This window comes from Talpa occidentalis, unplaced genomic scaffold (assembly GCF_014898055.3).
Source record: "Talpa occidentalis isolate TD23 unplaced genomic scaffold, MPIMG_talOcc4v2.1 talOcc4.3, whole genome shotgun sequence".
In the NCBI taxonomy this organism is placed as follows: Eukaryota; Metazoa; Chordata; class Mammalia; order Eulipotyphla; family Talpidae; genus Talpa; species Talpa occidentalis.
The window spans coordinates 135787696-135801244 of NW_023603184.1; the positions used below are offsets into that span (position 1 = coordinate 135787696).

The window sequence follows — 13549 nt, forward strand, 5'->3', positions numbered from 1 at the left end:
CCAGCTTCTAGTGACATTGGCTCATGGCCTCAACTGCCATTATTGAAGCGAGCAGCAAAGCAACTTCAATCTCTCTGTTTCTGTTTCCATCATCACGTATTTTCTGACTCTGATCATCTTGTCTCACTCTTAGAAGGACTCCTGTGATTGCATTGGGATTCCCTAGGTAATTTCCAATCTAAAATCCTTAATTCAGTCCTACCTGCAAAGCTCTCTTTGCATGTAAGCTACACGTGGACAGGCTCTGTGGGAATGGAGCCCATCCCCCTAGTATTCAACTGGCTACAACCACTACAATTCTGAACTGAATGTTGCTATGGCTACTGGCAAATAAATGTGAACCACACATGATTTTCTGCAATATTTACCACTCAGTGTTCTAATTTACCTTCCCCTAGAGTTTATGATACTCGATAAAAACCAAATGAACAAATGTAACTGATGCTCACATGTATTTCTTCAGCTCCAACATATCAGAACCAGAGCAGATAATAAATGTTTGTTGAAAAAACATAGGAAATATTAGCTTATGGTTGATTGAAATTTTGACACTTTTTTTGCGGGGTAAAGAATTGGTATTACTCCTTTTTAAAAATAAATGACCCTCAATGGATTCATTTTTACTTCTACCAATGATTAGAAAAAGAAGCCAACTAAAACATTATTTCTAAAGGCCAAACCATCCAGAGCTTCGTCCTACGTGCCTGGTGCTATGGACGTGTTTCAATGGCCTCGTTTTATTTTCACCACAATCTTATGAAATTGGTAAAAATTATTTTCCCTTTTGTTAGTGAAAAGAGTAAAAGTCAGAGAAGTTTTGTAATTTTCTTGTTAGGGTTGTTAAGCTACAGCCATTCTGAATCCTGGTGGTGTTGGCCAGGCCAGGGTTATTCTACTCCCTCCTACACTGTTAGCTTCGATGGGTGCTGCTGGCTTCACCCTGGTGGTCCTGTTAATGCAGGAGATGGGAGCCTCTTTCGTCACTGAGTTCCACCTTCCCTGAGCCTCGAGTCAGGTATAAAAAAGAACAATTAATTCCTGAGCATGGGTAGTTCTTCTGGAAAATTTGAATTGAGGGTGCTGCCAAAGTGATTTTGCTTTATTTATGTTTTAGGCTCTCATAAAAGTTCCTACACCTAGGCTTTTAAAAGCTCCTAGAGTGAGAGAATGAGTGGAATTTGCCAGGAGGTAGTGGGCGGTGGGGGGTGGGGTGGAGAGGGGCAACAAATGTATCTTCCAATCAGAAAATGTTTCTTCTCCAACATTCAGAGCCTTCTGAATGCACCCCAACTAGCAGAGGTGAGCTGGAGTGGAGAGGACTGAACCTGCACCAGCAGGACTGGATGAGACAGAGTAGAAAAGAGGAGTTGGGTTCACCAGGAACTTTGGGGGAGCTGGGGCCATGGAGAGATGAAGAATGTAGACTTTGTGGCTGCCTCTGCTCGCTCTTGGTAGTGATGTTCAATTAACCTTTTCATTTGAATTATTCTATTCCTAAAGTTTTTCTTCAGTTAAATATTGACATGGGCGAGTTCGGACCTTTTAGGGTTGTTGTGAGTACTAGTGAGTCAAAGTACATAGGACAATGCCCAGTAAACGTTCAAGAAATTTGAGCTACTGTTGGTAACACGATTGTGAAGACTTTGGGGGAAGGCAATGGAGCTGAAAGAGCGTTGCTTCCTCTGTGGTGTGTGCGAGAGAAATAAAATGCACAAAGTGGGAGAGGTCCAGAGGGTCAGCAGATTTAGCAAATAAAAATTTGGGATTCTGACTTTAATGTTAATTTTGGATAAACAATATACATATGCAATGTATACTATATTGCTATATAATAAGATGTTTATATATTTTATGTTATATTTACATATCTATAAATATTTAGTACACTTGGTGTATATTTCATAGAATTATGTTCTATGCAATGTTTATCTGCAGTACAAATTTAACTCTGAATATGGTATTTTATTTGGCAATTCTACGGGGGCTGGGGGAAGGACAGGAAGGAAAAGGAAATCTCCAGTTATAACTAGAGGAAAAAAAGTCCGATGCATTTACAGCACAGCAGTATTGCATCCAAACCCTACTCCCGTGTGGTTTCCAGGGACTGAAGGCCAGACAAGGAAGCCTCTCTCTACAGCCTCTACCTGGCTGGCTCCAATAACTGGGACCAGGCAGCCACTTTGTGGCATTAATCTGCCCCTGAAACCAGATCCTGTGTTTGCTGATTATTAAACTGTGCTGTTCTCCATTCTTCTCCCTGCCCCAAATGCACAGGCACACCAACACACAAAGGCTTTGGTTGGAGGTGGAGAGGTTAAGGGGGAGGGGGCGGGAAAGGGATTAGAGTTTTATCAAAATAGCATCTGCAGAGATCCTTGCAGGATAGACCTCACTCCCCAGCATGCCTGTGTCCTGGGGCCAGGCCTGGGGCTGGGGCGGATGGGAAAACACCAGCTGGCCGAGGAAGGAGTGATCCCTGGAGGGTGGAGGCTCCACCAGGTATGTGGGTTGGTGGGGGGGGGGGGCTCTTCTCCCTCCCTTTGTAGGGCCTCCTGCTCCACTCAACTGTCTTACTGGATTTTTCTTTCTTCTTTTTTTTTTCTTTGGCCAAACTTACTTTTCAAGCATCAGGTAGTAACATCAGGTATTAACATTACTGGGACTCATATATTCAGGCAGGGTGCCAACCGTGGCTGAGAAGGCAGAAAGCCCTTCTGAGTTAGGCAAGCTTGCAGAACTGGGTTCAGAACCATTCGGGGGTGCTAAACCTCTTGGAAGTCATCATTTCCTGTCCCTGCCTCCACCCCTGGATTGCTCTAAAACACTTCATATAGGAGACCAAGAAGAGATTATCTTATTCCTCAAGATTGCAAGTTTTCCTGGCTCTCAATGGTGACGGCCATATTCTGTTTAAAGTTTACCCACATCTTTTGGTTGCATTAAGGGTCTATTCCCCAAACAGTTTGTGGCCCTGGTTCTCACAGATTTTTTAATTTTCTTTCTGTTTCTCATGTCTATTTATCAATAAAGGAAAGAAAATCTGTATGGTTCCTATTTAAGAATAGCTTTTCTTTTTTTTTTTTTAAAGATTTATTTATTTTTACAGAAGAACTGGGGTACAGGCCAGAGGCACGGGAGGGTGACAGAATGGGGAGCAAACAGGCAGATTGGCTGAAATACACTCCTGAGGGGAGCAGCAGGCGAGGCAAGAGAGGTCTGCCACATCATGTGGGTAGCTCCCTGGCCAGCTGAGAATCGAACCCGCACTGCAGAGGCTGTGGACAGCTTCACAGTGCTGCGCTCAACCTGCTGCGCCCCTGGGGAGGCCCAAGAATAGCTTTTTTTGAGGTATAGAAGTGTTACACGGCAGCCCCCGATACAAAACGGGGTGCCTGACTGTGAGTCCTCACCCGCGCGCTTCAAATGACTTATTAATACTCTACTGCAGGCACACGCGAAAGGTTAATAAAAGGTTTATTTACAAGGGAAGGGGAAATGAGGAAATGTACAACTCAGGGAGAAAAGTGGGAGATAAAGTCTTAAATGCGTCCTACCCGATCCTCCGATCTGGAATCCCAAATGGCACTCTAAAAGCTGGCCGCAAGCCGGGAGCCGTGAAGCCAGGAGGCGAGCGAGAGAGAGAGAGAGAGAGACCCCAAGGCCCACGTGTCTGGTTTTTATACCAAACCTGGCTGCTTAACTCCACCCTCAGGTCCCAGCAACCTTCCCTTTGGTGGTGATGGGATTTGTCTTTCCCAGTATCTTGATGGCTTTGGTCTGGAGTGGGGTGGAGTCCACAAAGCCTGTATGGAATTAGCTCAGGACATCCTTTGCCCCTAACAGAAGGACCTTGTAAGTGTGACATCAAGGGAAGAAATCCACAAGGAAGATATTGATAGATGAGATTCCAAAAACATTGAAAACTTTTGCATGTCATAAATACCACAAAAACACACAATGGAAATATTCCTTACATACATCCTTTATATAAAGAGCTCTTATAATCAATAACAAAGAGAAACATGTATCACTAATGAAGAAATTTAAATATAAAAATACAGAGGAAAAAAGTCAACCTGATTAGTAACAAATGAAATTCAAATTGAATAACAATGGGATGTTATTTTTGTGTCTAAAAAAGTGATGAATTTATTTTTTTAAAAGATAATACCAAGTGTTGGCAAGAATGTGCAAACACTGGGACTTCTAAGCACTGTACATTGCAGTGTTAAAATGTAGAGCATTTTGGAAGGGTAAAGAGGCAACACAAGTTATGAAATAAAAATGCTTCTGCCTTTTAAGTCAGGTATTCTATTTCCAGTAATATATTGAAGAAAATAATATTTTAAACCAAGATTTGGGGTGTTCATCCTAACACCGCTTATAATAAGACAAAACTTGAAATTTATGAGCAATAATTACTTTAATGAATTATGATACCTGAATCATGAGAATACTCTGTGGTCATTCAAACTGTGCTGCAGGACAGTGATTGTTAGGCTATTCTCAGTGGAGTCCTCAGGTGAGATTTTGGGGTCTTGGTATCCCATCTTTGATGGACACTTTTCAGTTTTACATACTAGGTTTCCTTGTAAGATTTAATTTGAAGTAGAGTTTAAGTAAAAACAATTTTTGAAAGCTCTCTTGGAGAAGAGCACTTGAGAGCTGCCAGATAGCTTCTGTCTGCCCCTCCAGATTAGCTCCCACTCCTTCCCTACTCTGCTTTCCTCCCTAAGCACCAGCCTGTATGGAGATGACATGGATGGGTTCTTCAAGAGAGGGAAGGGAATTGGCTCTTTTAGCACCCCCCCCACTTTGTGAGAACACAAGGAATTGGTGTTATCTCAAGTAAGAAGTCCTTTCAAGAAGCCAACACTACATAATTCCCCCTCCAAATGTTCATAGTCACTACTTCTCTTTATTCTTTGGGCTTAAAGATAGCAACAGCTCAGTTTACTATGCTATGATTACATTACTTTACACCTAGGCTAGCCAAAGAATTTATTATCACCTTAAGACTCAAAGAGTTATAAAATAATTTTAATGTATTTGTTGATCAAAAATAGATTTTATTTTATAGGTGGACCTATAAGAGTTTTATTCAAGAACTGCTTTTAAAACAGTTTAAATAGCATATGTATATTCATTAAATCAAAACTGAAAAAAAAGCTTATTTAAATTGATTTTTTAAATAAAAAGTCATTAAAATTATGTAGGCAAAAAAAGGACATGATCAGAATAGTAATTATTTTTGATACAGAAATCATCTACTTTATCTTCTCTATTCCTGTATCACAGGTATTTTTTCAGAAGAAAACTATTTATTTAGTTTTTTTAAAGATTTATTTATTTATTTATTTTTACAAGCACTGGGTACAGTCAGAAGTGCAGGAGGGTGAGAGGATTCACCAGAGCCAGAGTGGGGGAGCAGAACAGGCAGACTGACGAAGTACACTGCTGAGGAGCAGCGGGCAGCAGGAGAGGTCTGCGCGCCATGTGGGACCCTCGCTGGGTGGCTGGTGATCAAACCAGTGCTGCAGAGGCTGCGGGCAGCTTCGCAGCCCAGCGCTCAACCACTGCACCGCCGGGGAGGCCCCAGAAAACTTTTTTTACATTGTGGTCTTACTGCTTTTAATTGATAAAGCTAAATTTCAAATTTTTCTTTAAGGTTGTGTTTTGTGGCTCATGCATTTGAAATTGACACTTTCAAATAATTTATTTAAATTACTTTTATTGATGTAACATTGGCTTGTAACATTATATAGGTTTCAGGTCTATAGCATTACAAGTCAACATCTGTATATATTACAGTATGTTCACCACTGAAAGTCTAGTTTCAAGTAATTTATTTTTTAAAGATTTATTTTTTATGCAAGAACTGGGGTACAGGCCAGATGTGCGGGAGGGTGAGAGGATTCACCAGAGACAAAGCGGGGAACAGAAAGGCAGACTGACGAAATACACTGCTGAGGGGAGCAGCGGGTGAGACAGGAGAGGTCTGCCGTTTCATGTGGGACCCTCGCCGGCTGGCCGGGATCGAACCCGCACTGCGGAGGCTGCAGAGAGCTTCACAGTATGGCACTCAACCACCTGCATCACCAGGGAGGCCCCTAATTTTTTATTTAGAATATAATTTTTTTGTTTAAATGTTTTTATGGAGGTAGCTTTGGTTTACATCATTGCTAGTATTTTAGTAAGAAAGGGTGTAGTTTTCATACCACCATAGTCCACAGATGTAATATTTTTAGTTGAGAAAATGCTCTCTGAGGTACCTGGTTAAATTATGCTAATGTAGGACATTGCCAATTGCACTTGTTTTCCTATTAAAATGTATCAACATTGTAAACCAAATATTATCCCAATTCTGGGACCCCCTACTTAGGTGTAGATTTATTTTGGAGGACTTGTGGAAGGGCGGGAGGGGGGGGGCGGGGGGGCGGAGGGGGCGGGGAGGGGGGGGAGGGGGGCGGGGGGGCGGGGAGGGGGAGGGGGCGGGGAGGGGGGGGGAGGGGGGGGCGGGGAGGGGGCGGGGGGGGCGGGCCAGGAGGATCTGAAGCACAGAGTATAGCAGAGCAGCAGGCACAGAGAGAAGAGACCTTCTGCTGCACCACTATGCGCTCTAGCTCCTATGCCCCCTTCTGGGGGCTAACTCCCACACTCCTTGCGGGTAGCTCCCTGGCCGGGGCTCGAACTCAGGCCGCAGCAGTGAGAGCTCTGAGACTAACCCCTAGGCCATCCTGGAGGTCCCGCCAGGGGCTTAGTTAAATGGAGCCTTTAACCTTTATTAGGAGGCTTCAGGAGAACTACTGACAGCTGCTTCTCCAGCAAGTCAGAAGAGACTATGGCTGCCCTTCCCTTCCTCAGTGATCATCACTGTCTCCTCCTAGGGCCCATGGGCGCTGAGGGAAGATGGCTTTCAGCAGCACCTCCATGTCTTCATCGGTGACAAGAGGGGGCAAAGTATGGGGATTTTTCAAGTCTAAAGTATTTTTCATTGATGAATCAGAAGAAAACCTACACAGTTCAGAAAGTAATCAGGATTGTACTGATCCTGAAAGATTTCTTTGGTGATGATCGTGTGTAAAATCAATATTTAGAAGTTTCTAGAGATTTAAGTATGGGGATTTTTCAAGTCTAAAGTATTTTTCATTGATGAATCAGAAGAAAAACCTACACAGTTCAGAAAGTAATCAGGATTGTACTGATCCTGAAAGATTTCTTTGGTGATGATCGTGTGTAAAATCAATATTTAGAAGTTTCTAGAGATTTAAGTATGCAGACTTCTGATGTCCTCATAGAATAATGAATGCTCTTAGGGAGCATGAAGAGACTCAAAAAAACAAAGTAAATAATCCAGTCACAAAATGGGCAGAAGAGATAAAAAGGAACTTCTCCAAAGAGGAAATGCAAATGGCCAACAGGCATATGAAAAAATGTTCAGCATTACTGCAATCAGGGAAATGCAAACCAAAACTACCATGAGATACCACCTTACAACAGTGAGAATGGCACATATTAAAAAAAACTAGCAACAACAAATGTTGGGGAAGATGTGGAGAAAAAGGAACTCTCCTGCACTGCTGGTGGGAGTGCAAACTGGTCTAGCCACTATGGAGAGCTGTGTGGAGATTTCTGGACCTACTAAACATAGAGCTTCCATATGATCCAGCAATTCCACTCCTAGGTATTTACCCAAAGGACACAGATACATTAATTTTAAAGGGCACCTGCACCCCTATGTTTATAGCAGCACTGTTTACAATAGCTAAGCTTTGGAAACAACCCAAATGCCCAAAAATAGATGACTGGATCAAGAAGATGTGGTCCATATACACCATGGAATATTACTCAGCATTCAAAAAAGACAAACTCATGCCATTTGCAGCAACATGGATGGAGCTGGAAGGGATCATGCTCAGCGAAAGAAGACGAAAGAAGACGAAAAACACTGGATGGTCTCACTCATAGCAGGAATTTAGAAACCAGCAAAGCACCTGTAGTCCATGACCTTAGTCTATCCTTTGCACTTGTTTTCTTCACGTTGTATAGAAGAAATGGATTAAGTAGAAGAAGCCATACATTTCTGGGCATTAAAGAATAGTTTGTGTGGTTGTTCAGAATCATCTTGGAAGGTGCAGTAATTTCTCTCTCCATATCCTCCAGATATTTCTTAGCTCATAAGTGTCTTCTAGTACTACCGTCTCTTCTCCCATCAGTATACACTCTGTTTGCCTTCCTTGCTCCTAGAAGCTGCCCAAGGACATATGACAATATTCTAAGATCTTTCCAGGCCCTCCATGGATGGCAGTGGTTTCATATCACGCTTAAACAATCTCCTGAGGTTGTGACCAGAGATTCGTCCATTGTCGCTGCTCTCACAGACGTGCCAGGGCTCGGGAGCGGCGCTGGGGGGCGATGGGGTCCAGCACAGAGGACGGAGGCAGCTGCCGGGGTCCGGGAGTCTCTTGGCCAGAGCCCGCCACACGCTGCCTTGAGGCGCCCCGGCGCTAGCGGAGGCGCCAGAACTTCCGGACCGAAAAAGCTTATTTTTTTTTTAAAGATTTATTTATTTATTTATACAAGCACTGGGTACAGTCAGAAGCGTGGGAGGGTGAGAGAATTCACCAGAGCCAGAGCAGGGAGCAGAACAGGCAGAAGGACCGAAGTACACTGCTGAGGGGAGCAGCGGGCGGCAGGAGAGGTCTGCGCGCCATGTGGGACCCTCCTCCGGTGGCCAGGGAGCAGCTGGGGATCGAACCAGCGCTGCAGAGGCTGCGGGCAGCTTCGCAACCCAGCACTCAACCGCTGCGCCACAGGGGAGGCCCTGAAAAAGCTTATTCAATCAGTGATCTCTAACCATTCTTTTGAATATTTAACTCATTTCAATGCTCTAAAACTATAGTCCTTCCCAATGGTGTTCATTCTCATATAGCGTATCAACTTATCCACTTGAAGATAGGGACTCCCTCAAAGGATTCTTTGTACAAGTTGAGATATTTCAAAGCCCAACTACAGATCTTCAAAATTAAATCTTCCCCTAGGGCCTCCCTGGTGACATTAAAGCAGCGCACTATGAAGCAATCCGCAGCTGTGGCAGGTGAGTTCGATCCCCAGCTGGCCAGGGAGCAACCCACATGGCGAGGAAGACCTCTCCTGTCTCACCCACTGCTCCCTTCAGCAGTGTATTTCAGTCAGTCTGCTTGTTCTCTTCCCACTCTATATATCTGGTGAATCCTCTCACCCCCGCATCTCTGGCCTGTACCCCAACTCTTGCATGCATAAATAAATAAATCTTTAAAAAAAAAATGAATCCTTCCTCTATTTTAGCCGTCATATCACTTTTCCAAAGCACCCCCACTGCTTGAGAAGATTAATGACTTCCTGTTTTTAAGTTTTGTTTTCTATAATTGCAATCTGTTTATAGATTCAAAAGTTGAAACTTTTTGGCCCTTTTATTTGCTGAGTATCTTGAATAAAGATTTGCTGAATATCTTGATTAAAGATTTCAACTGATTGGGCCTCCCTATTAAGCTACTCACAGCCCCCGCAGCACAAAATCGATCCCTGGCCAGCCAGGGAGCTACACTCGTGGTAAAGCAGACCTCTCCTGACTTGCCCGCTGTTACCGTCAGCAGTATACTTGGGTCAATCTGCCTGTTCTGTTCCCCACTCTGTCTCTGGTGAATCCGCTCACCACCCACCACACCCCTGCATCTCTGGCCTGTACCCCAGCTCTTGTATGCACAAATAAATAAATAAATCTTAAAATAATATACAGTTGAGAGCAAAACAAAGAAAGTGCTCACTGCTATGATAAACATGTTATATATATGTATATATGTATATATTTGTATTTAACATCAGTTTTCACAAAAAAAGTAGTTGTTACCATGCAAATATAAAAATACTTGCACATTTTGACAATGATAATTTCTATTTGAATCACAGAATTTATGTAAAAATTAAGAATTATGTGTACGTGTACATGCAAGCAATTCAAGTATCTTTTGCTCCCTGGGTTTCTTTATTTAGTAAGAATGGTGTTTTTACCGTACTGCTGTTATCTATCTAGTTTTTTTACCATTACTAAAATGAATCATTTGGTCTCTAATGTTGGACTCTGAATGATAATTTAATACATTTACAATCATATCAGATTAAATTTTCAGAAACATTAGACTTTATGAATTGAATTCTAAAAATGAGTCATTATTTTGCATTTAGATAACCGATTTCTTATTTGAATCATCTAAAGACACCGATATGAAATTGGCATTATTTAGCAGTGTACCAGAATCCTTTGCAATGTAGTTGGAGCCAACAGATTTAACAGATATCATTGAACTTTCATTTTGTGAACAAAAACCTTGGAATTAACAATGAGCAAAATTCTAACATCATTTTGATGTAAGTGAGCAGTTCTAGCTCACAGACAAGCAGATCTGTTTTCTGTAGCTGTGTGTGTAAAATTATTGTTTGTGTCAAGGTCTTTAAAAAGTCCATCTTCATGAAATAGATGCTGCGGCTTCTTTACCATAGTGTGTCCTGAGAATTTCACATGATTAGTGGTGTGACTATGTCTTATGATGGGTAAGTTTTGACAATCTTTTTGTGCAAACTGCATGCTCACTCATCATCACTTTTCTTGAGAGATGGAACTTAATTATTCATTAAGTACTTAATTTTTCATTAAATAAAATTAAATAAATTGCATAAAATAAATAAAGTACTTAATTTTTCATTAAATACACCCTTAAGATATTTAGAGTACACTGGCTGGAAGAGTTGATTACAAAATAAAAAGTTTACCAAACCATTGAAGGAAGTAGTTGCGGTTTTGTTTACACCAAAATAAATAAGACTACTGTAGTTGTGTTGCTTAGTGTGCATTTCCTGCATGTATCACACACACACACACATACACACATGCATTTCAACTATAATTTCCCACCTTGCTCACCCATCTCTCTGATGGCTCTCCTAGAAGCTGTTTCTCAGCGTTGGTCCATTCCATCAACAGATGACTGTAGACTCAGGTGACAGCAGCACAAATACTTCTAACACTACAGCTGCGGATGAGAAGATGCTGCCCCTAGCTGCTTAAATCCAGGTACATTTAAAACAAAGTCATGATTAGTATGTGCCTGGGACACTTGTCTCAGAAAAGAGGCATTAATGGCATTGGGTCTGGAAATGGGAGAGACAAGGAGAACCATCATAGGTCATCTTTTAGATCTAACCACACAGATGCACACCTCTCACAGAGGCCGAGACACCCTGGCAGATGTTGAGGATATTGAAGAGTGTTTTCCTAATCCATGCCACCTAATTTTAGTGCAAAAATTAATAACAATAAGACTTTAGCCAAAAATGAGGACTGATACTAAGACAACAGATACATCCCAGGATTAACCCAGGCAAACCTGGATGCAGGCTCACCTTTCCTCTCCACCCACACTTCTGTAAACAGTCCTTTGTGAATAACCCTCCCCTCCCCAACCCCCACACTCATCCTATTTTGAATGTGCCATCTGTTTCCTGTTGGGTTCCTGGCGGATACAGTGGGATAAAAGGCTGTTCACAATATATTGTTGCATGACAAAAGAAGATTGAGAAGTAGAGTGACAATATGCTCCAAATTAAGTATGCTAGATAGTCATGTATATATAATTGCATAGAAAAAAAATCCTGGGAACATATACATCAAAACATCACTTGTAGTTCTATGGGTGGCAGGATTAAAAGTGACTCTTTTCTTGTTTTCTTTATGTGGATTTAAAAAAATATCTCCAGTAAGCATGAATTGTGTTTGCAATAAGAAAAAAAAATGATTTTCATGATCCTTTATGAGAGGGGTGGGGGTCTGTGGTGCACACTGGCACTCCTCACATTCTCAGCACAGTGTGGTGCTCTGCAGTGTACAGGCACCATAGTAAGAATGGGCAGACCTGTGGCTGCCCAAGTGTTCTTGGGCAGAACACTTTTTTACCAAAGCTAAGAATGCCAAGTTTTCTATTTCTATGCATATATGTGTACTCAGTTGACTTCTCTTTCTCCTGACATATTCCGTTTGAGAAGGATGTGTTCATACTGTCTACACTAGACCTTCAATCTCAAAAAATCCCACTTCTAAGAATCATCTTTTCTCAACATTCCCTTGTGGAAACCTAAACCATATTTGCATTCCAAAAATAGCAATGACTTCTGCTCGTCTCCCCTTCGCTTTTGAAAATGGTTAACCCACATTTACAGTTCAAGATAGATAAGGATAGAGAGGGAGAGATGGACAGAGAGAGAGAGAGAGAGAGAACTCTACCGTAGAAAGCAAAGCTCCAGTGACATCATCTCATGATTTTTTATTAAAGGCCTGGAGAGAACTTGTTGGACTCTTACATAAGAGTGTGACCGCTGATAACAGAGTCTGTCCAAAGACACACCTAACTTGACTCTTCTGTAGAATGACGACACATTAGCCTGCCTCTCATCAAGGAGTGTGTTATGGTGCCTTTTTTTCCCCCACAACTTCAAGCTTAGAAGAAATTTTGTGTGAAAAATATTCCTCTGTCTTAGTTTTAAGTGGACTGACTCCTGTGATGTGGAGAATGGAGAGGAAGGAAGAGGTAAGGTTACCTACACATACACACAGATACAAATTTACACACACACACACACACACACACACACACACATTTGCATTGACATATTTGTCCTGTCAGAGACGCATAGAGCTTTTATAAAATTTCTCTCTCTCTGTCTCTCTCTCTCTCTGTCTCTCTCTCTCTCTCTGTCTCTCTCTCTCTGTCTGTCTGTCTCTCCCTCTCTATCCTTATCTATCTTGAACTATAAATGTGGGTTAACCATTTTCAAAAGTGAAGGGGAGACGAGCAGAAGTCATTGCTATTTTTGGAATGCAAACATGGTTTAGGTTCCCACAAGGGAATGTTGAGGAAAGATGATTTTTTTGATTCTTAGAAGTGGGATTTTTTGAGATTGAAGGTCCAGTGTAGACAGCATGAACACATCCTTCTCAAACGGAATATGTTAGGAGAAAGAGAAGTCAACTGAGTACTCATATATGCATAGAAATAGAAAACTTGGCATTCTTAGCTTTGGTAAAAAAGTTTTCTGCCCAAGCTAAAGAGTAACCCAAAGATTTAAATGGATCAGTAGCCTGCAATGACCAGTACCTATAGGGTGCTATGGTACCAAATAATATAGATGAGTGTTAACTATAATAGAAGTTAAGAGTATGCTTGTCCTAGCCCACAGCCAATATCATTCTCAATGATGAAAATCTGAAAGCATTCCCATTAAGATCTGAAACAAGACAAGGATGTCCACTCTCACCACTGCTTTTCAACATAATACTGGAAGTCCTAGGCAGAACAATAAAATAAGAGAAAGACATACAAGGAATCCAAATAGGCAAGGAAGAAGTCAAACTATCAGTATTTGTGGACGATAGGATAATATACATAGAAAACCCCAAAAAATCCACAGAAAAAAATAATTAAACTGATCAATCAGTTTAGTAAAGTGGCAGGATACA

At 41.7% G+C, this 13549-nt stretch overlaps 1 long non-coding RNA gene across 2 annotated transcripts in view; it reads right to left on the reverse strand.

Moving 5' to 3' along the window:
* The window catches only part of LOC119256191 (uncharacterized), a 55350-nt gene that overhangs the window by 7048 nt on the left and 34753 nt on the right, over window positions 1–13549 (reverse strand). For both annotated transcript variants that reach the window (XR_005127659.2, XR_005127662.2), the window contains one exon: window positions 10952–11096. This is a non-coding gene — a long non-coding RNA (uncharacterized LOC119256191). The remainder of the gene's footprint in view (window positions 1–10951; window positions 11097–13549) is intronic.